Raw genomic sequence first — 22,535 nt, 5'->3', positions numbered from 1 at the left:
CCCCATTGGTAGAACCGGTTGCGTGTTTGTCGTTCGCCCGGGAGTTGTGGTTGGTATTGGCGATTCCTGGCGGGCGATTTTCAGGGGGTGGTTGTCCGCGGCTTCTCCCTAAAAAACCAGCCGGGAGCAAGGGTGGTGGTCTGTTGCTGGCGGTTGAGGTCCCTGGACGGTTATCCGAGTCTGAGTATTCGACCGAGGTGTTGGATGAGTCTGAAAATGTTATCCGTTGATTGTTTCTGAAGCGACCCCAGTTACGTGTTCTCGGTGGGATGTATGGGGTATTATAGAATTCCTCATCTAAGTATGGATAGGTGTTCTCCACTTTGTAGTTTTTAATGTCTTTTTGGATTTTGTTTGTTTTTTTGTTGAGTTCAAAGGTGTTAAAAGTGCAGATTGTAGTATTTATTTTTTCTAGAAGACTTTTTGCGTCCGAAAAGGAAGTGTCTGCTAGGATTTGTTTTTCCAGTTCGGCTATTTCCAGAAGTTCCAGGCGACTATGTTCGATGGCTGTATCTATGCCCAGGACCATCCAATGTCTAGAGCAGGTTGTAGCTAGATGGCTAAATTTGGTCCGGAAAAGGGGATCTGTTGTGAAGATGGCAGGAGTGTTGCGGATTTGTAATCCCACAGGGATAACACCTGATCTAAGGTAGTCTGTTAACATCCGGGGATGGAGATCCGTTCTAATTTGTTTCTTTTTCAATTTTTCTAATTTCTCAAGTAGTGTTTTCGAGGTGTTGGGTGGGGTGGAAGAGGAAAGGGAAGGAGGAGGACCTGAAAGGAGGGAAGGTGCGACCATAAGAGAATTAATGTATTCCTCTGTGTAAGAGAGGGACTCCTTCGACATCGTATGTGTCCTATGTATTGACACCACGGAAAGACCTTAGTCAATATGGTCTCAGATGTGAGTACCACAAGGGTACCAAACTCTCGCAGCCCGGCGGCTGCTCACAATCTTGTAAGATTTACAGGAGTGTAACCCATATACCAATTCAGGACTGGGTAGGTAAGGTGCAACAAAGAAACAATGTCCTGAGAGGTAAGGATGTATAGACAATTAGAGCATGCATGCACATAGCATTACTTGTAAGGAAAGAAGGAGAATATTCGTTGGTATGACAAAAGATAGTTGATCATCTTTATATTATAACATTAGTTTCATGGTCGGATGTTATACAGTTAGAGACAGCACTGCATACATTGAATTGATGACAACCATATAAAACTTGGTGCATAAAAGTGTACAAAGTGAAGGTGGCGACGCAAGTGAAAAGTGAACAGCGTGGTCGGCGCACTGTGAATAAGGTGCAGACAATTTACAGTGAGTGGCTCGAAGGCGCATGTGACAACGTGATATCACAATAGGCAGAGGTTCTTTCAATTAAATGTAGAGCCACAAAGGAGGAGTGTGCCTATTATTTAGGCTGTTGGGTCGACGGCGTTTCGATCCACTTTAGTTTGGATCGTCATCAGGACTTGGTTGTCTGAGTTAGGGCGTGCTGGTAGGAAAGGAAAGAGGGTCAGGGGTGAGGTTCCGCGAAATGGGAAGGGAAAACCATGTCGGGGGAGGCTATTGGGTACCTGAATGGATTCCGGAAAGCGTGGATTGTCTATTTAGCAAACTTCCACGCATAGGAGGGGCAGTCTATGGCAACTGGTGCAGGCCAAGTCAAGAATCGTCTGTAGACTGCATGTGGGCACTGGGGAAACAAGAAAGAATCAAAGGAGCGCTTTTCAGATGGAGACTGGCGTGCTTATACTTGTGTGGGTCTAGCGTTCTGATATCAGCATGATACCGGTTGGGGGCTATACTGTTTGGCAGTAATACGGGGTCTAGAGGACCTAATCGTCACGTACCTTGAGTAATCTGTGCCATGGATCGGTCGTGTTGAATTAGCCGTGTTCAAGCACATTTGCTGCGGAAAGGTGGAAAGGGGGGCATTTAGTAACAGATCGTCATACTGGTCGAATCACGTGGCGTTTGAAGGTAACGGGAGCCCATACCTGAATGAATCGCTGTGCTGGAGCATGAATGAACCGCAAGCGTCTGGAAGCCGGTGGCGGCGAGGAGTGGAAGTATTTGCTTCCGCGTATGGGCGGGGTTGGAACGGGAGGAGGTGGCAGGCACTGGGCGTGTCAGATGGCGTCAGCAGTTGTGGGCTGACATAGAGGGGAGTGTCAGGGATGTAACTCTAGTGACGATGTTGGATGACGAGGGGGGGGAAAGGAATGGAGCGTTACCATAGTTACGTGACCTGGGAGCAAATACTTCCACTCCTCGCCGCCACCGGCTTCCCGACGCTTGCGGTTCATTCATGCTCCAGCACAGCGATTCATTCAGGTATGGGCTCCCATTACCTTCAAACCCCACGTGATTCGACCAGTATGACGATCTGTTACTAAATGCCCCCCTTTCCACCTTTCCGCAGCAAATGTGCTTGAACACGGCTAATTCAACACGACTGATCCATGGCACAGATTACTCAAGGTACGTGACGATTAGGTCCTCTAGCCCCCGTATTACTGCCAAACAGTATGGCCCCCAACCGGTATCATGCTTATATCAGAACGCTAGACCAACACAAGTATAAGCACGCCAGTCTCCATCTGAAAAGCGCTCCTTTGATTCTTTCTTGTTTCCCCAGTGCCCACATGCAGTCTACAGACGATTCTTGACTTGGCCTGCACCAGTTGCCACAGACTGCCCCTCCAATGCGTAGAAGCTTGCTAAATAGACAATCCACGCTTTCCGGAATCCATTCAGGTACCCAATAGCCTCCCCCGACATGGTTTTCCCTTCCCATTTCGCGGAACCTCACCCCTGACCCTCTTTCCTTTCCTTACAGTGAGGAAAATGAAATTTTGCCTGACCAAGATGTCCCCTACGTATACCCTATGTTACATGCGTATGTGCATGTCACACATGCATATTTCCTTGTAGTGACCTGAATCACTAGGCCTCTGCATTCATGTCCTGCATTAGAATGCCAGTCATCAAGTTTCCCAAACATTAAGCTAACATGAAGGCCCATGTATTTACATTGTGCACTTTTAAATAAATCACGATGAAACCTTTTTTGTGGTTCAGCTGAGCCACTTTCTGAAATAAAGGTTTTTCATGACTCCTGACACACTGAAAGCTGCAATTACGTATCTCTGACCTCGCATGCTTCTAGCTCAGCCGACAGAAGCCCAGTAAGGGTTGCCAAGACAGTATTATGAATAACAGTTATCTGCATGCCCGGTTAACAAGAATAAACAGAACCCGTCTGCTTAGATAGGGCCCAGCCTTTCTGTCTCTGTTTAAGTGAATTACAGTGCTTGCATTTGTAGAAAGCTCACAGCCCCGTGTAATGAACGAAGAAATATATGCCCTTTATGATTCTTAGTGATGCATTACCCTTTGCTTCAGATAAATACATCCCGGACTCAAGATATCAGATAGTACCAGATGTGCTGGTCGCCTTGACACTAAAGATCTCTCTGCTAGACTGAAAGTCAGCTCTCCTCCCAGTTGCACGTCAATTGCACGTCATGACAAGTTGCACACAAGTAGGGCAAAGTTCCAGCTGGTCATGCAAACTCCTCCTCTGTGTACCACCCACCTATGACACCTACCTATCACCTACCTATGACTCATCAAGTGTACACCCTCATGTACGCCCACATGCTCTTATCTGTTTTCTTTCTCTGCTCTGCCTCGAGCGCTCCTATGTACAAGGAGAAAAACATATATATACTGTTCTTTGTTATTAAATGTTAGAAGACCCTTCCTGAACCTCAGTGGTGATGGAACAGATTCTCCCTAACTCGAGTTATGTAAATAAAGCCCTTTTAACTTGGACACCACGGACTCTCTGCCTCTCATTTGATACATGCTAATTGTTAATGCCTAGAAATTATGCCAGGGTAATATTTTATTTACCACATTATTTTGGCGCCCGTATACAGGGACATCCCTTTCCCCACGCGCCGGTGACGTAGGTACAGCTCTTGCCCCCTTCTACAGCCGTGACGGACTTCAAAGTGCGCACCAGCGGGATTTCCTGCTTACTCCCTCAGGCCCACGGAGGAGACGGACTGCGACCAGGCGTCCACACGAGGCGGTGAGGATCGCGGATCATCCCAACCAGAGCCCAACCCGTGAGAGAGCAAGGTCCGAGGTCTCCAGAGGTCCACCTGTTCCAAGGCGCATGCGTAGAAGTTCGAGGCCTTCAAGTTTCAAGTCCTGCTTCCCGGTGAGTACCACTATGGGGAATGCATCAAGTTTCAAGACGGGTCCACTGTAAAAGGTGGAAACGGTCAAGACGGGTCCACTGTAAAAGGTGGAAACGGTCAAGACGGGTCCACTGTAAAAGGTGGAAACGGTCAAGACGTGTCTCATTTATATGAGCACGGTCAAGACGTGTCCATTCACATGTTCACGGTCAAGACAGGCCCATGGTAAACGTGGGAACGGTAAAGACGTGTCTCATTTTATGAGAACGGTATGGTTGTACTGTATTCCAGTGCACAAAGTTTATTGTTTTCAAGTACATGTTTTATTCCATGTATCAGGTTAGACTGTGTCTGTTTTAGTGTTATAATGTTTCTTGTATGAATGGTTGTTGATTGTTTCAGTCTATTATTGTGTATCGTGTTTTCATTGTGTTTTCATTGAGGTGAAACCAACTCAATAAGTTTCAACATGCCACTGTTTTCGAAATTGCGTCAGATAGGGACCAGAAAAGGTATACTAGAAGAGTCAGTTAACATCCCGCCTAGAGACACACCTGGTCATTATATGTATAATAAGCATGGATTAGACGCCATCTTGTTCTTAGACTTATGGGTAGACTATACAAAGGACCTGGAGGAAAAGTATAGATGGCCAATCTCGGGAACATGGGATCCTGAATGCATTATGAGAGTGGAGGAAGCGCTATGGCAAAAGGAAGTCAAGACCCTCTCAGAAAGATGCCATTGAATTGTGGCGCAAAGAGTCACACAGGAGAATAGAGAAAGAATTGAATAAAGCAGATAGAACTAGACTAGCAGGGGAAAAAGCCAAAGAGTGGAGTTCCTTGTAAATAGCTCCTTGTAAATATGGTTTATGAAGAGCATGTCATTATTATGACTTGTTGAGTTTCTTGTGAATATGGCTTGTGAATAGCGCCATGTGGTTATGGTTTGTGCAGAGCCTGTTATCATTACGTTAGGCAGGAGAGAGCTGGATCTCTTTCAAGTGTTTGGATAAAACGTTTTGAAGATGTGCGTACGCGTTATGTGATAACGTGGAGAAATGAGTTCATGACTTTCCCATGTACTGCAGACATTGGGGTAAAATTGTGCTTCAGCTGCCAAAGAGTTAATATCTTGTATTGAGAAGGCAGTATTTGTTTTAACATGCTGTTTGAGAAGGTGTTGAGGGATTTTGGCGTTTTTTTGGTGTTTGCGGGGGGCGTGTTTTTGAGCGGAAATTCGTACCCGTTCCAGTGGAGGGATTTGGTTGCTGTTTGGTGAGGATTCAGGGAATCGCTTGGACTACTGTGTTGCCAAATTTGAAAAGGATCTGAGAAGTGGAAGTGGTGGAAAAAGCATGTTTTGTGCGGCGGTGCGATTTGCCATGTTATCCAATGGACGTATTTCTGAAAATTGAGAAATTATTTTGGGGGTGTTCCAGGTGCGCTAGAGGCCCGGCGGTTGGATCAGCGGTAGAGGAGGTGGATGGCCAGATGTGCTGAATTTTGGGGATTTTTGGCTTGGGCGGAAGGGTGTGTTTGGCTAATGTGTATTTTTGGAAAATGGAGCTGTTTTGATTTGTGCGTGCTTTTAGGCCGAGATTTCGTGGTGTGCTAAATAGTTCTTAACTGAGTCTGTGCGATCGGCTGAAACTTGGGAGTGTCTAGTTTTGCGGCAAAGTAGTTTGAAGGAAATTGGTGGAGAGGAAGGTGTCTTTTTGGCGTAGTTTGGAAGTGCGTTTTAGCACGATTTCATGGCTGTGTAGCTCACATGCATGGTTATGTGAGCTGACACTAAAAGTGAGTGAGTATCTAGTTGATTGATGGTTTGATTTTTTACTTTTTCATTGGTTGCTGGGTCTGCCTATGTGCTTTGTCAGTTTGCTGACTAAATGGTAACATTTTGCATGGAGAGTAAAGAAGTGTTCATTTAACATTCTATTTCAAATGCGTCCGTGTATGTGTGTGGGTTTGCCTTGGAACACTTGATTTAATGTGTTTTGACTCAGAGGTCGGTAATGTTGTAAATAAATCAGACGGAACGAGATAAGGGTTTGCACAGAGGGTGCTTTAATGTTTTCACGGTTGAGAAGAAAATATAAAACAGACTAGAATGGAATAGAATAGAATATGCTTTTAATTAGTGTAATGCAACAGAGTGTTTTTTTTAAATAGAAATGTGTTCTACAAAATATACATTATTTTTCCCAATGCAAGCTGCCCTTTAGTATAGCGTGTGACAGTTAATCCACTCAATTAGAAAGGATGGCTTTTTGAAAAATCATGATTCTGGCCCTTTTAATAGGTAGAATAGAAGAGCTTGCACACTTAATTAGGAAAAATGGCTATTTCAAAATTAATGAACGTGGCCCTTTTGATAGCTATAATACACTACCATCTTAATGCATTGCTATGTGTCCCCTACATTAGTTTAATTTGCATTTAGTTTCAAGGCTCACCTATGTACTTTGACAGGCTGCTGATAGAAAGGTAATATCTTGCACGATAAAAGCAGTGTTCATTAAACATGCTGCCTGATATATGTCCACCAGCCTTTGTAAATAGGGTTTATTATGTCTGATTCAGAGGTCAGTTAGGCTGCAATGCTTACACAGGTGGTTTCAGATAAGCATTTAGTAGAGACTCTTCGATTGATATGTGCAGAGAACAGTCCCAACCCAACAGTCCATGATAATTCGTTTTTTTTCTCAAATGCAAAATGCATAGCCTTGTGTGCAGAAGCAAACTGTCCCTTTTTGTGTGTTAATTTGCATGCTAAACAAATGCCCATGTTTCAAATGTCTTGCCTTCTGGCTGAATTCGTTAGACAAAAGTGTTTTGTTTAGAAAGTGGAGCTCATTGGAGCTTTTAAGTAGCAGTACGTTGTAGCAGAATTATTTTAAATGTTAGCATGTCACTTAGTTGCAAAAAAATACATGTCTTTATTAATTTACTTTTTATCACGTTTTGAATTTGCTTCAGTTAGTTAGAGAATAATGGTTCTGGCCTGGGTACAGATATGTTTTGAATTACACAGAATGTGTTTTCGACCTTGGGGTGGCTCAGACTGAGCCGCTGTAATAGCCTGGCTCCCAGGGAGAGATATTTTGTAAAGGGAGGGCTTTTCCCTCTTGAAGCGACGAGCAGTGCCTGTCTTGTTGTTTTTGGCAATACTCCAATTCTTTTCCGCGGACGAGACCGAGCTCTGTCTTCAGTAACTTGGCAGCTGTTCTCAGCTCTCTGAGCGAACATCTTTCTAGAGGGAGGGGCTGCTTCTAAAAGGAGTGAGGAGTAGCGAGGCTCCAGGCCTTCTGTTTATGCAAGAATAATTTGGATTTTATTCAAATACATTTAGAGAACATATTGTAGGTAGTATGGTCATACTATTCCCAAGATTTAGAGTAGGATCTTTTTTTATAAACTACAGAGCTTTTGGAAAGAGGTTTCCCCAAAATAAAAATTGTGCTTTTGTATTGAAAATTCATTTTTATTTTATTTATTTATTTTTATATAATTTATTTTTGCTAGATTGATGACAGAGAGCCCTAGTATTTCAATTCTGTGAAAAGCAAGTGGTGTACCGTGGACACTTGCTTTCCAAGGAGGGTATACAGCTCATTGCTAACCTTTCACAGCCAAAGACACAGAAGGAAGTACGGGCCTTCATTGGCCTCACTTCATACTGCAGGCAATGGATTCCCCAGTATGCCCTTCTAGCCACACCACTCATACAGTTAACTACACAGGAGGCAGCCACTTCGTCTGTACTCCCTTGGACACAAGAACATACCTTGGCATTTGAGGAATTATAAAGAGCATTATGTCAAGCGCCAGTTTTAGCGACCACATATTTTAGTGTACCATGCAGTGGAGGTTCTCTTAAACAGGACACAGACTAAAACACTTGACTGTAGCGAGACTAACAAGATATGAATTGACATTATTTCAACCACACATAGAGATTAGACGTTGTAACATCCTGAATCCTGCAACACTTTTGCACTTTTTCAAGTACAGTAAATGCACCACCACATGACTGTGTGGAAATTATGAATACAGTGACGAAACCAAGACAAAACTGACAGATATTGCACTTCCAGACCCTGACCTGATACTCTATGTAGATGAATCATGGTTGAGAACGAGTGCAGGAGAGTTAGTAGCAGCGTATGCCGTGACCACAGCCATTGAGGTCATAGAGACACAAAGAATAGACACACTATCAGCACAAGCAGCAGAGCTCATCGCTCTGACACAAGCCTGCATAAGAGCTAAGCACTTGAAAGTAAACATTTATACAGACTCACAATATGCCTTTGGCGTAGTCTTGACCTCCCATGGGACCAAGATCCAGCACGGCTAGCTCATTCAAGCCCTGTTGGAAGCAATACATTTACCTACAGCCATTTCTATCCTGAAGTGCAAAGCTCACACCAAAGTTACAGACACCATTTCCCAGGGTAATGACCTGGCAGACCGAACAGCTAAACTTACAGCCCAGACAGCCCAGACACCAACAGACACGACAAGGACAGAGGTACCATTACTGACAACATGTATGACAGTCAGGGATCCCACTCAAGATGTACTCGACATACAGACACATGCCACTGCAGATGAGATAAAGAAATGGACGGAACAAGGAGGGGTCCAGACTGACCAAGGTTGGCTGACTAAGGGAAAAAGCACATGGTTTCTCCCAGATTCTATGGTACAAGTAATCATAAATACAGCCCATAGTCCAGCACACTTAGGAGAAAAAGCAATGTTAGACAGCTTACAGAACATCTGGTTTAACAAGCACATGCGTGCAGCAGCGAAGCAGAAAGTACGAACATGTATGATCTGTTGTCAGTTCAATCCAGGTAAAGGCATTCCGGTGGAACAAGGCGGATTTCATCCTCCTGACCACCCATTTGAGGTCCTCCAGATGGATTATATCCAAATGAACAGATGTAGAGGTTACAAGTATGTCTTGGTAGTTGTGTGTGAACTATCTAGATGGACAGAAGCATATCCAGTTCCGGATTATACTGCTGTGACAACAGCCAGGCAATTAGTGCGCGAGTACTTCCCCAGGTATGGATTACCTCGGGTGGTCTATTCTGATAACGGTCAGCCATTCTCCTCTGAATTAATGAAACAAGTGTCTCTTCTGTTAGGATATACTTGGAAATTCCATTGTGTAAGACACCCAGAAGCAACAGGCCATGTAGAAAGACATAATCAGACAATCAAAACAAAAACTTGCTAAAAGAAAATAACTGATGTTGACAGTAACATGCTGACAGATTACCTGGCTTCCTTGATGTCTGCACTACTTTCTTGTTGTTCACAGGTTGCTGCCGCCTTCCCTGACAACACCCAGGTCAAGGAACACGCCATTGTCCCTGGTGATTTCATTCTTGTGAGGAACTTTGACCGATCAAGCCCCCTTGAGCCGCGCTGGAAGACACCAAAGTTGGCGTTACTAACTACGAGGACCGGAGTGAAAGTGGAAGGACGCAAGGGGACGCGCAGCATTGAGAAAAATATCTTGGAATATCTGGAACATTAAAAATTAAGGATAATACAGACTTTGCGCCGTTTGTGCCGCCTTTGCTAGAAAAGACTCCACAGCAGGAGTATAAATCTAAGTTAAGATCTAGTAAGTCAGACGTAGTTTAATTGTTTAAGTCCACTCGGTGGTGAATCGGTTAGACTAAGATTTCTGACATGTATAAGATCACATACGAGAATAGTAAGAAGAGAAAAATGAGAGAAAAGTACTGCAAGTTATTACGCAGTAGATGTATAGTTACTTTGATCATTCTTTTTATTCTGTGCATTGTTATAATCTGTGTCAGTTTATTACTACATGTTTTCTTTCCTATTTCCTCGCATATACACTCTTCCAGTAACAGCACCATAGAGCATACATTTAGTGAATTGCCACCTCATGAACTGTCATATCGACTTGCTCTGCGTAAAATACTTTTATTCAAATGTTACACCATTCTCACCAGACCAGCAATGCAACTGATTGCTGGGTATGTGGCCAACTGCCCCCTTATCAGAAAACGAAGGGAGTTCTGCCATTCTATCCTTTACCGTTCTCACACAATGGTTCATGTGGAGCATGGTTTGCTTTAATGACCTCAATAGATAGAAAGTACATAGCTTATCCAGGTGGCTGGATATATGGAAACCTGAATAAAGTAATGAATGAAGCATGCTTTCCAGACAAAGACGGATTTCCTCAAAGGAAAGGAACTGATCTAGAAAATGAAGAGTATGAGCAAGGAAATGCATCTCTTAATTTTATAATGTTAAATGTTCAGCCCAAGCAAAATACAGGTCCACCGTTTATTTCAGTCCTGCCAGCAAAAGGTGATTTATGTGTCAGAAAGAAGGGCTCAGTACTAATGGGACACAGCGAGTGTAACGCTGTGGTAGAGTTTAATGATAAAGGACTGTCTTCTTTCAAAACATCACGCCATACCTATTTCATTTGCGGTCAGACAGCCTATGTACATCTGCCCTTAGACTGGGGTGGGACATGTTATATTATCATAGAGATTCACGACTAGAACATGTTAGACAAAAAAGAGAGACAGATTCCGCAGGGATTGATCAGACTGAAACAGCTTGGGAGCAATATACAGATTTCAACAAAGGATTATTTTTTTTCATAGGTCCCGTCCAAAACAGTAAACTGATACGCAGGTTAACAAGGACTCTTGAAACAGTTGTAAATATAACTGCATCTGCCCTGGCGAACTTGACCCAGGAGCAGTCTGCCATTAGACTTGTCGTTCTTCAAAATCGGCTCGTTCTTGACGTCATACTGGCGGATAGGGGCGGAGCTTGTAGAGTGATTGGCTCGTCTTGCTGCATTTTCATCCCAAATAACGCACCATCTGTGTATGCAGCGATAACAAGGCTCCACAAGATTGCTCAAGGCATACATCAAGACCCAGGCACATGGACTTGGTCCAGTTGGCTCTGGGGTGTGATATCTGCTTGGGGATGGAAAGTGTTGTCCTTCCTAGGACTGATCCTACTCATGATATTTGGTTGCTGTCTCTGTCTGCAGTGTGGCCCAGCCATTTGCGGCCTGTGTGCAACTGCATGTGTTCCACATCCAAGTATACAAAGGATTAAGGACGAGCAAATGATGCTGTATGATCAACTATACGGTCTCATGAATATAGATGTATCCTAAAGGGTTAAGTAGGGGACAAGGAGGGAATGAGGCAAATTAAATTTTGCCTGACCAAGATGTCCCCTACGTATACCCTATGTTACATGCGTATGTGCATGTCACACATGCATATTTCCTTGTAGTGACCTGAATCACTAGGCCTCTGCATTCATGTCCTGCATTAGAATGCCAGTCATCAAGTTTCCCAAACATTAAGCTAACATGAAGGCCCATGTATTTACATTGTGCACTTTTAAATAAATCACGATGAAACCTTTTTTGTGGTTCAGCTGAGCCACTTTCTGAAATAAGGGTTTTTCATGACTCCTGACACACTGAAAGCTGCAATTACGTATCTCTGACCTCGCATGCTTCTAGCTCAGCCGACAGAAGCCCAGTAAGGGTTGCCAAGACAGTATTATGAATAACAGTTATCTGCATGCCCGGTTAACAAGAATAAACAGAACCCGTCTGCTTAGATAGGGCCCAGCCTTTCTGTCTCTGTTTAAGTGAATTACAGTGCTTGCATTTGTAGAAAGCTCACAGCCCCGTGTAATGAACGAAGAAATATATGCCCTTTATGATTCTTAGTGATGCATTACCCTTTGCTTCAGATAAATACATCCCGGACTCAAGATATCAGATAGTACCAGATGTGCTGGTCGCCTTGACACTAAAGATCTCTCTGCTAGACTGAAAGTCAGCTCTCCTCCCAGTTGCACGTCAATTGCACGTCATGACAAGTTGCACACAAGTAGGGCAAAGTTCCAGCTGGTCATGCAAACTCCTCCTCTGTGTACCACCCACCTATGACACCTACCTATCACCTACCTATGACTCATCAAGTGTACACCCTCATGTACGCCCACATGCTCTTATCTGTTTTCTTTCTCTGCTCTGCCTCGAGCGCTCCTATGTACAAGGAGAACAACATATATATACTGTTCTTTGTTATTAAATGTTAGAAGACCCTTCCTGAACCTCAGTGGTGATGGAACAGATTCTCCCTAACTCGAGTTATGTAAATAAAGCCCTTTTAACTTGGACACCACGGACTCTCTGCCTCTCATTTGATACATGCTAATTGTTAATGCCTAGAAATTATGCCAGGGTAATATTTTATTTACCACAACAGCACGCCCTAACTCAGACAACCAAGTCCTGATGACGATCCAAACTAAAGTGGATCAAAACGCCGTCGAGCCAACAGCCTAAATAACAGGGGCACTCCTCCTTTGTGGCTCTACATTTAATTGAAAGAACCTCTGCCTATTGTGATATCACGTTGTCACATGCGCCTTCGAGCCACTCACTGTAAATTTTCTGCACCTTATTCACAGTGCGCCGACCACGCTGTTCACTTTTCACTTGCGTCGCCACCTTCACTTTGTACACTTTTATGCACCAAATTTTATATGGTTGTCATCAATTCAATGTATGCAGTGCTGTCTCTAACTAATGTTATAATATAAAGATGATTAACTATCTTTTGTCATACCAACGAATATTCTCCTTCTTTCCTTACAAGTAATGCTATGTGCATGCATGCTCTAATTGTCTATACATCCTTACCTCTCAGGACATTGTTTCTTTGTTGCACCTTACCTACCCAGTCCTGAATTGGTATATGGGTTACACTCCTGTAAATCTTACAAGTCTATTATTCAGGTGCCCAATGGGACTAGAGCCCTATTCAAAATAGTCAAAGATCTTTCGACCCCCACTTGCTTAGAAAATAAAATTGTAGCGTCCCAAAAACTATGCGATGGCATCAACCAGCACTTTCAGGATAAGATCGCAAGTATCGTGAACACCTTGCAAGAAAATGCTAATATTGTACCACCTAATTCTGACCTTCTGACCCAGGGCGAGCCGCTCTTGCCGGTCTATCTGGATAATTTCCAGACGTTAACTGATACGGCCTTTGACAACTTAGGTGACAAGGTCTTTTCCGTCTCTCCCCTGGATCCTTTTCCCCATAAAATTTGGAAATCTCTAGGGCGTAGCACCTTTCCTTGGTTGATGAAGATCTGCAACCAGTCCTTGGAGGAATGTAAGGTCCCAGAATGTTGGAAATTAGCGGTGGTGTCCCCATTGATTAAAAAGCCTTCTTTGGACCCATCAGTACCGGCTAAATTCAGGCCCATCTCCCTCCTTCCATATCCGGTGAAGATTCTGGAGAAAGTAGTCAGCAGGACTTTATCCTGCTTTCTGGAGGAGAATCTTCTACTGGATAAAGATCAATTTGGCTTCCGTCCGGGGCACGGGACTGAGTCCGCCCTGACTACAATGATGGATAACCTACGTATGCAGGCCGACAGCGGGAATGTTACTATTTTAGTACTTCTTGATATGTCGGCCGCTTTCGATACGGTAAACCATCTCGTACTGTTGGAAAGGCTGAGGAGGTTGGGAGTGAGAGGCCGGGCACTGCATTGGCTTCAGTCCTATTTGGAGGGTCGCCAGCAGGTAGTAACCCTTGCAACTTTTTCCTCTGTTAAATCCGCCGTGGCTCATGGGGTGCCGCAGGGCTCTGCAATAAGCCCTATTCTTTTTAATGTTTATTTGCAGCCCCTGTTCTCTATTATTAAATCTTTCGGAGTCAGCTTAGTCAATTACACCGACGATACACAGCTGGCCTTTTCTTTGGAAGGGGACCATGCAATATCGTTGGAGGTATTCCAGCAATGTATGCGGCAGACATCGGATTGGCTTAGAAGGAACTCCCTACAATTTAACGGTGGAAAGACGGAGGTGATGTTCTGCTCTGCTGGCAGGATATTTAGATCATTGCCGGGTGATTTCAGACTCCTACCAGAGGATGATTCGCTCATCCCGGTTAGGAAAGTCCGCAACCTGGGGGTATTGTTTGATGCTGATCTCCAGATGGAATCACAGGCAAATAAAACTGCGAGTGTTTGCTTTACCCTGATCCGCATGCTGCGCAAGATACTCCCTTTAATACCTATTGAGAATCGCACCTTGGTGGTAAGCAGCATTGTGGGCAGCAGGCTGGATTACTGCAATGCCCTCTATTTGGGAGCCCCTGGTTACATCTTTCAAGGCTTGCAAAGAATCCAGTCTGCAGCAGCTAAATTGGCTCTTGGTAGGCCACGGAGTTCTTCCTCCACTGCGGCGTTACGGGAGCTCCACTGGCTGCCTGTTAGGGAAAGGGTACAATTTAAAGCCCTGTGTATGGTCTTCCGTGCGGTGCACAAATTTGGCCCGGTTCCCCTGCAGGAAAGGTTTGAATGGTATCTTCCCACAAGGCAGCTTCGCTCTTCCAGCACTGGCCTGTTGGCAATTCCTCGGTTTAAGAGGGCCAGGGTTGGAGGTAGGGCTTTCAGTAGGGCTGGTGCACGTTTATGGAATGAGCTCCCTCAGAAACTTTGATTAGCAAGCTCTCTGTTAGAATTCCGCAGGAATTTAAAGCAAGGCTCTACCCCACGATCTATTCTGAGTTCTTCCACTCTGTGGCGACCTGTTCCACTCTGGTCACGGCTTGCTCTCTGTTCTTAAGCGCCAGGATGCCCGTAGGGTGACAGTATGCGCTATATAAAAGCTAAAATCAATCAATCAATCAATCTCAAGCTCTGCTCAAGCTCTATTACTCTCCCAACAGTAAGTTTTAAATCAGGATACACAATGATCCCTGTACTTGAAAGCCAAGATTTTATAGACTGCCCTCGCTATACATTTTTCCTTTCTTACTGAAAGTCCCTAAACCAGTGATGTGCGACAACACCACTTGTGATATACGACGATACCACCGCAGTATACGACGATACTACTTTTTGAAACAGACTATGCGATGTGCGACTTCATTGCCACACTTCCTCTGCCTGCAGACAGAGTGACCAGCTTCACGCAATCCTCGGAAGCCTTTTCAGGACTACATATATCGTAATACAAATTCAACAGATGTTAGTCACAAATTCTGTACATCAAAAACCCTTATATAACACTTTATACATAATCCTAGCTAATTCTATAGCAACCAATGCTCTGCTACCAAGCTAATTACTGATGCAGCGGTTCTCCGGAAATAATTTCTAAAACCGTGACACCTTTCCCTGAAGTACAAATTCATACATATACTCAACAGTGGGGCCCATGACACTGCGAGTCACTCACACAATACTTACACCCTACTTCATGGATCGGTGAGATTCAAAGGAGAGCTGCTGTATCACAGCGGGATGTTTAAAACTATAACTGAATATTTATTCTATTTACACCTGCAGTTTAAATGAGTTTACCAGGGTTTTCATTAACAAAACATTTATTTAGACACGCCGCCACTGTGGTCAACGGATTTGCTAGTAAAAAATTAGGCGTAGGAAAACTCAAGACCAGCTTAATTCTCCATTTATCTAATTTTTATTAAAAGCAAATTTTATCATGTCTAAAGTTTATTCACGTTATTAATCTCTTTATTCAAGAACGGCATTAAAAAGGAAATAAGGATTTTATTTCAAAACAGTTAATTTAATTTATTTTAGAAAATTCAGAAATAGACATTTATTTAGATTTCAGAAATGCAAGTATTAGCAAAAGACAGATAGTTCCCAAAATTCATTCTTTCTCCTAACTTCCCTGACTAATAACCTCACCTAAAGTTCAGATCTCATTCTAAAGAAATAAGAAAATTATTCAAAGTCTTACAACACAGGATAAATCAGCATATGGACAGCATCTCTGGAGGAAATCGAAAAGGAGTTTTTTCCTCACTAAAATCAACACTTTTTATACCTTTTTCACTAGCTCTATCTATCTACAAGAGTAACTTTCAGCATAAATTTGAGTTCTGATTGGACAATTTGTGGTGGATGAGCATCATCTCATCATTACAACATTTATTCCGCTTCCGTCAGCTAGATTTTGAATGGATCATTGTTTTTGGGCCGCGTCCGGCCTAGTCCTGTTCTCAGTTGGTAACTTTACCAAACTTTCTCACGTTCAGAACCATTGTGTTCATTCTTTTGGCAGCCATCTGGACTTCCAGGCCACTCTGTCCTTGAACCGCATTCCCTCCAGGTACAAGCAGCTCGCATTCGAACTCGGACTTGGACTTGCCCATGCTCAGTTCATTTTCTATTCGCAGTTCAACAAGTCAGCCATCTTTTGCAAGGCCTCACAGGCCAGAATGGGAACTATAATAGAAACAAACACAAACAAACGTTAATTTTGGAAATCTAGCCCTTATGTTTACCTCCCCCCTTACTAAGGTTTTCCCTATTAGTAGTTACCTAGTAGACAAGCAACATTTAGGCGTAATATACTTACTTATCCTTCGGTTTCTGCCACAAATACGTAAACAAAAGCACATTTATGCCACATTCTGTTATTTCAAAAGCTGCTTATTAGTTTAGGACACAACAGAATCACATAATTAGTTAATTATAATTGCAACATAAGCAAAGTTAATTCCCACGTGTACTTGTGTAGGTGCAATTTTACTCTAGGTTAATTAATTCAACACATCACTTCATTAGTTCATATTATAGTTATGGAAGTATGACTTTACAAAGTGTACACAAAATGTTGTCTCTCCACCTTGCTCCATCAGTACAGGTGAAACTGGGAGCTGGTACACAACTTTCCAGATAAGTCCGAACAACCAAAGACCTGAAGCAAGGGTGTGTGCTCACTCCTACCCTATTCAACCTCTTTCTGCCCGACTGGATGGAGGAACTCAAGACCAGCAATTCCCACACCCCTAGGCTAGGAGGAAAGACCTTAGCCAGCTTCTTGTACACTGACTATGTAGTCCTGGTCAGCCACACCCAGGTGAGTCTGCAACATCTCCTTAACACAAGGCAGGATTGCACCACGGGGAATAGTCTCAAGCTCAACTTTGAAAAAACACGAACTTTGTCCATCAACAACAAAAGAAAAAGGCCATGTACCTGGCACCTGGACAACACACGAATACAGTCAGCAGATCTGTACCTAGGCATTATTATTGACAAAGAAGGTCTTTATGCCCTCCAGAAAGAAGTAATCAAAGAAAAGGGCTGGCAGTAGCAGTATCACTAAAAAAAGCTCAAATCAAACCTGATAGGGGCCACACTGAGCCCCCTCCTCAGGATCGCACAAACCAAAATACTTCCAACAATCACCTATGAAAGCGAACCAATGCAAGGCAGATGCCAAGATACTGGACAGCACCTGAGTCAAGGCATACAGAATTATGTTTAGCCTCCCAAACTACATCTTAAAAGCACAGATTTTGATGGAGTTCGGCCTACTAAAACAGTCCTTGGCCAGGCATGGAGCTTACATAATCTGCTGGAATAAGATCAGAAACGCCGCTCCAAACACCTTAAACCATCTATTACAGCAAGAACTGCTACAGAGAGACACATCACCGGCAAGAAGCTACCTCCAGGTGTCCCTGGCAACAACTAGGCTGTCTCAGCTCTGGAACGCACATATCTATCACACAGCCTTCAAAAACTGGTAAGGAAAGCAATAAAACAGCTTTCACTTGAGGAGGATAAGGCTACTTTCTGAGCTAGAGCTCACGCCTGGAGAACGTTAAACTGCTGTGGAACTCTCACACCCTCCCTAGAATATTTCAACCATGACTACCCCAGAACCGCCTGGGCATACTCCTGTGCGCCGCAAATCTTCCACCTTCAGGGCCGGACTGGCCATAGCGGGCACCAGGCAATCCCCCGGTGCGCCGCACGGGTGGGGGGCCGATTTTGGGCCCCTGGGGGCCGTTTTTGTTGGGAACCAGCATTTACAATACAACTTTTACCACGCACTACCTTTACCACGCAACTTTTACAACGCAAGTCGTTACAACGACTTGCGCTCGGGGGAGCTGTAGGATAAGGAATAGTTTAATTTACTATCCAAAACCTTCCCTACTATCCACGGGGACTGGAGTTGGAATAGTAAATTAAACTATTCACTATCCAGCGCCCCCCAACGCAAGTCGTTGTAACGACTTGCGTTGTAAAAGTTGCGTGGTAAAGGCATGCGTTGTAAAAGCATGCGTAGTAACGACATACATCTGTTTTTGTTACAAGACCGTTTTTGCAGCATAGCTGCAAAATCGGCCCTGTACCAAAATCGTCCGAAAACCGGCCCCGGCAAAGAGCTCGGCGGCATCTCCAAACCCCCCCCCGAGTAGGGAGGGAGGGCCGGCCGAGCACTTTGCCAGGGCCGGTTGTGGTTCCAAGTGCGGCCCTATCCACCTTTCCTGAGGGAGCCGACTCTAACCCTCTGCCGCTTCTGCAGCAATGGAACAGAAGACCATTTGCATCTACTATGCATCTGCAAAGAGTTGCTGGAGGAAAGGAAGCACCGCTCAAGGCTCCTTTCCACCAAAGGGGGATCCGCTCGTGGAGGCAAGCAGTTCTGGCCTGCTTTAAGCCTGGGGACACTGTAGGCTGGTAACATTCCTCTCACTAGTGGAAAAGAAAATGTCACTCAACAGAACAGGTTCATGGTGGCACCAGGCCCTGCAGAGTTGCACTGCATCCCGACGCACTGCACGCTGACCCCGCACGACCCCGCATTTTGAATGATAACACTAGGGACAGATTGAACACTGATAGTATTGCACAGTATTGCATAACCTATCAAACCACAGGACCAAAAGCACTGCTGCTTTCTTAAACTTTGATGCACAGCACTTTGCACCTAGATAAAAACGTTTTAATGATTAACTGCCCAACATTTTACATACTTAAGTTTATTCATGTATATTTATGGTTTTTAATGGCGCTCAACTATTAAGCACTTGTTTTGATGAACTATGCAATTAAAATAAAATTGAAACCCATGTAGATGGATTCCATATAGATAAAGACTTTTTTACTTCACTGTTGGCAACCATGACTGATGCACTGATGTGATTGCTGGTAGTTATCTTGAATATGGGGGCCATGGATATAATCTTGTCTGCTGGAGTCACTAGCACAACATTAATCATATGAATAGCTCTTGATGGGGGTCATCGAACATAAGTAGCTCTTATTACAGAAAAGGTTGGAGACCCACTGAAATAGATGATGCTGTCCCAGGAACCACACATGCCTCTCTTGTAAACTCTTTCATACAATCCTATCACTCTCACAAAACAAAACCATAAAAACATAGAATGTTGGAATTTTGGGAGCTTCAATGAGAACAGTGGACTGGCAGAGGGCCATTAATGAATGGTACACACATTCTACTCCAACATTCCAATGCTTGTCCTTCTCTTTCTCTCTGTTTTAATTAGAACATTCTACCCTCAATGAGTGGAATGTTCTAATAATATTATTGCCCTCCTGACTCAGATTTTACCAGCTATTAAAAGCCTTGTCCCCCATTACAAGTCCTTGCCTCGGTTAGAGGGCCTTTATCAGCCAGTATAAACCAGGCTAGGGGAGGCATCATTCTATTGTTAATTATTATGCTTCCCATAGAAGCAAAGGGTATTATTTTAGTTTTATCAATTCGGGTCTTTCCTTGTCCCAGAGTGTGTGACTATGGTTACTGACTGTTAGTGTGGTAGGATGTGATTTTGTGTTTTTGAACTGTGGTGCTGTTTTGGGTGGTGTGATGTGGTGTTGCATGATGTGCCATATACAGAAGCACAATAATAAATGCTGAACCACAAAGTATTATAGTATTTTTTTTTCAGAGGGCTTCCAGTCACAAACCATGAGGTTAAATGTTTTGTAGTATTTGGAAGCCACAAGACAGAAACCATTTTCAAGATATTAGTTATGGTATTATTTGTATGTTATATAGTGCTTGAATTAATGTGTGATGCGCTTTATGACTATGAGAACAAAGTTCAAATTATAGCTCTTTCACTTAAATAACTGATGTAAACCTGTGCACATATATACATCTCCCTTTGCCTCAGCTTTCTTATCTGCAGAAATTAGAAACATCCAAATTAAGTAAATGCAAGATAAATTAAAAATAATAGAAAGGAGAAAAATGTCACCCCATTAAAGTGGCAGACATATGATTGTAAGAAACATTAAGGAAAAATTAAATGGTGCAGCAGATGGCCATCTTGGAACAGTATTGTGAGTAGTATATGTATCATTGTTTTATAGTTCCATCATGGCTACCATGTTTAGACACAATCAGCTGGCCATCTTGGAATGGTAAAATAATGATACACTATGTTCAATATTATTCCGAAATGGATACACTGTAAACATCATACTGGGCAGGCAAAGTGTAGCATTGCTGTACCAATCCAAGATGGCCGGCATGTTGCTTCAAATGTGGCAGCCATCTTAGAATGATAAAAAGCGATCCACTATGGATGATACCATTGTAAAATAACTGCCCAGTTTAAAAGCAGTAGCCTCGCAGGATGTGATGCACTGTAGATAAAAGTAACAGCTTTCCATAATAAATAAATCAAGGCTAATGCCTATGTCATACCTTTTCATAATAAACAAATCAGACCAATGACATTTGACATAACATTTCCAAATGAATCAATCTGACTTATAATCTTGAAACACTGACCTGTCCCCAAAAGCAACTATGGCCTACTGTTTTGTGTTTAATTTTTCCAACAAGAAAGATGTTCAATATATATAAGCACATGTTTTTCAGTGGAAACACACACATTCTGCTCAAACAAAACCTTGTAGATCAACGTGTGAGGGGATCCTGAGCCCATCTCTCAGTACCGCGTGTTAAATCTCTTATTCTGGTGATCACATAAGATCTGATCACAGCGGTGCTGTCAAGGCAGAACTAGAAAGGTAAGGAGGGAGAGAAGTAAAAGAGTAAGCAACAGCAAAAAATAGAAAAGGGGAGAAAGGAGTTGGTTAAAGAACTGCAGCAACAGCTGAAAAACAGAGAATGAGGGGGATAACGAAAACCTAAAAGAGACACAATGTCGAGAGTGGAAAGGAAATGGAGAATACAAATGAAAGAAATGAAGAGAAAGAAAATGAGCACAAAATAACAAAACCAGTGGAAAGGAGGAGGAAGGAGAGATGGCACACAAGAAACAAGTAGGAACCAAGGGTAGGAAAGAGCCGAAGAGAATGAGAGAAAAATGGCTGAAAAATAAGCACATGCAAATCTAATAGGTCTGGAATTGGCAAGCATGATTTTTTGTTTAATTATTTTTGTAAGCATTTCTGACAGAAAGTACAAGTAGAAACAGTTTCAGTGTAACACATGCTGTGCTCTCAAACTCCCACACAGCAAACCCCTAACTTTTTGATTAAGGTCAATGATGCGGCTAAATTGTAATTAACATTGATATCAGAAAGCTACTGACTTAAGTTTCAGTCCATTTCATGCATTTACTGTGGCTTAAATGGTAAGACACTGACTGGGCTACTACGACAGTAAATGTGTGTTTGAGAAGTAGATGGGGCAGTTTTTGTTTGTCATAAAGCACAGTGAAGGAGTGGCTTGGTAGCTATTGTAAAATACATATATATCCCTCCCAGGCCCCAACCCAGTAAAACGCTGGCACTTCTTAAGAATCTACTGATGTGATATTTCACTGAAAGCTGTTAACAGTAGATTCTCTTGTTCTCACAAAGCTTCAGTGGCCTAGTGGATAATGCACTAGTTTACACAGAAATAGTTTTGAATTTTATTTTCAGTGCATTACATGTTTTTAACCAACAAAACAAAGTAGGGCAGAGTAGCTGGCAGGACTCCTGTAAGCTATGGACAAGAATAGACCTAGGCAGAGAAGCTGCTGTCATCTACTGGAGCCATGGAGACATGAACTTCAATTCAATACAATGTTAGGGGTAGCGGAAGTGACATCTTTTGACCGGTAATGACATCATAGGAAGTGACATCATAACATTAACCCTTTGAAGCATTGCATGAAGTGATGTCACATGACTTTGATCTTGGTAAGATAGGTAGGGACATCACCAAAGTTTATTTTTTAAAGTGCTATAAGAGCAAAATTAAAAGCAAGTTTGATAACATAAAATAATGTGACGCTTTCATGTTCTTACACACACTCTCCCTCTCATAGACACACCATTTAACATGTTCAAGCCTAAAGCACCTGGGGTACCTGCAGAGCATCACGAGCAGGAGGGCACTTGGATGTGTGTGAGGCACCTGAGGCCAGAGCTGGGACTTCAGTGGCTCTGGCTGGTGAAGGTGCCTCTGTGCGT

General features: G+C 43.2%; 1 long non-coding RNA gene across 2 annotated transcripts in view; it reads right to left on the bottom strand.

Annotated features, from left to right (window-relative positions):
• LOC144797823 (uncharacterized) overlaps window positions 1-22,535 on the bottom strand; it is a 201,297-nt gene that overhangs the window by 60,010 nt on the left and 118,752 nt on the right. Inside the window, exon 2 of one of the 2 annotated variants that reach the window (XR_013603473.1) lies at window positions 9,517-9,665. The exons of the other annotated variant lie outside the window; for it this stretch is intronic. This is a non-coding gene — a long non-coding RNA (uncharacterized LOC144797823). The remainder of the gene's footprint in view (window positions 1-9,516; window positions 9,666-22,535) is intronic. 2 annotated transcript variants of the gene reach the window in all.

This window comes from Lissotriton helveticus, chromosome 12 (genome assembly GCF_964261635.1).
Source record: "Lissotriton helveticus chromosome 12, aLisHel1.1, whole genome shotgun sequence".
NCBI classification, from domain to species: Eukaryota; Metazoa; Chordata; class Amphibia; order Caudata; family Salamandridae; genus Lissotriton; species Lissotriton helveticus.
The sequence above is the reverse complement of the archived record's forward strand: the minus strand, read 5'-3'. Positions and strand labels throughout refer to the sequence as shown.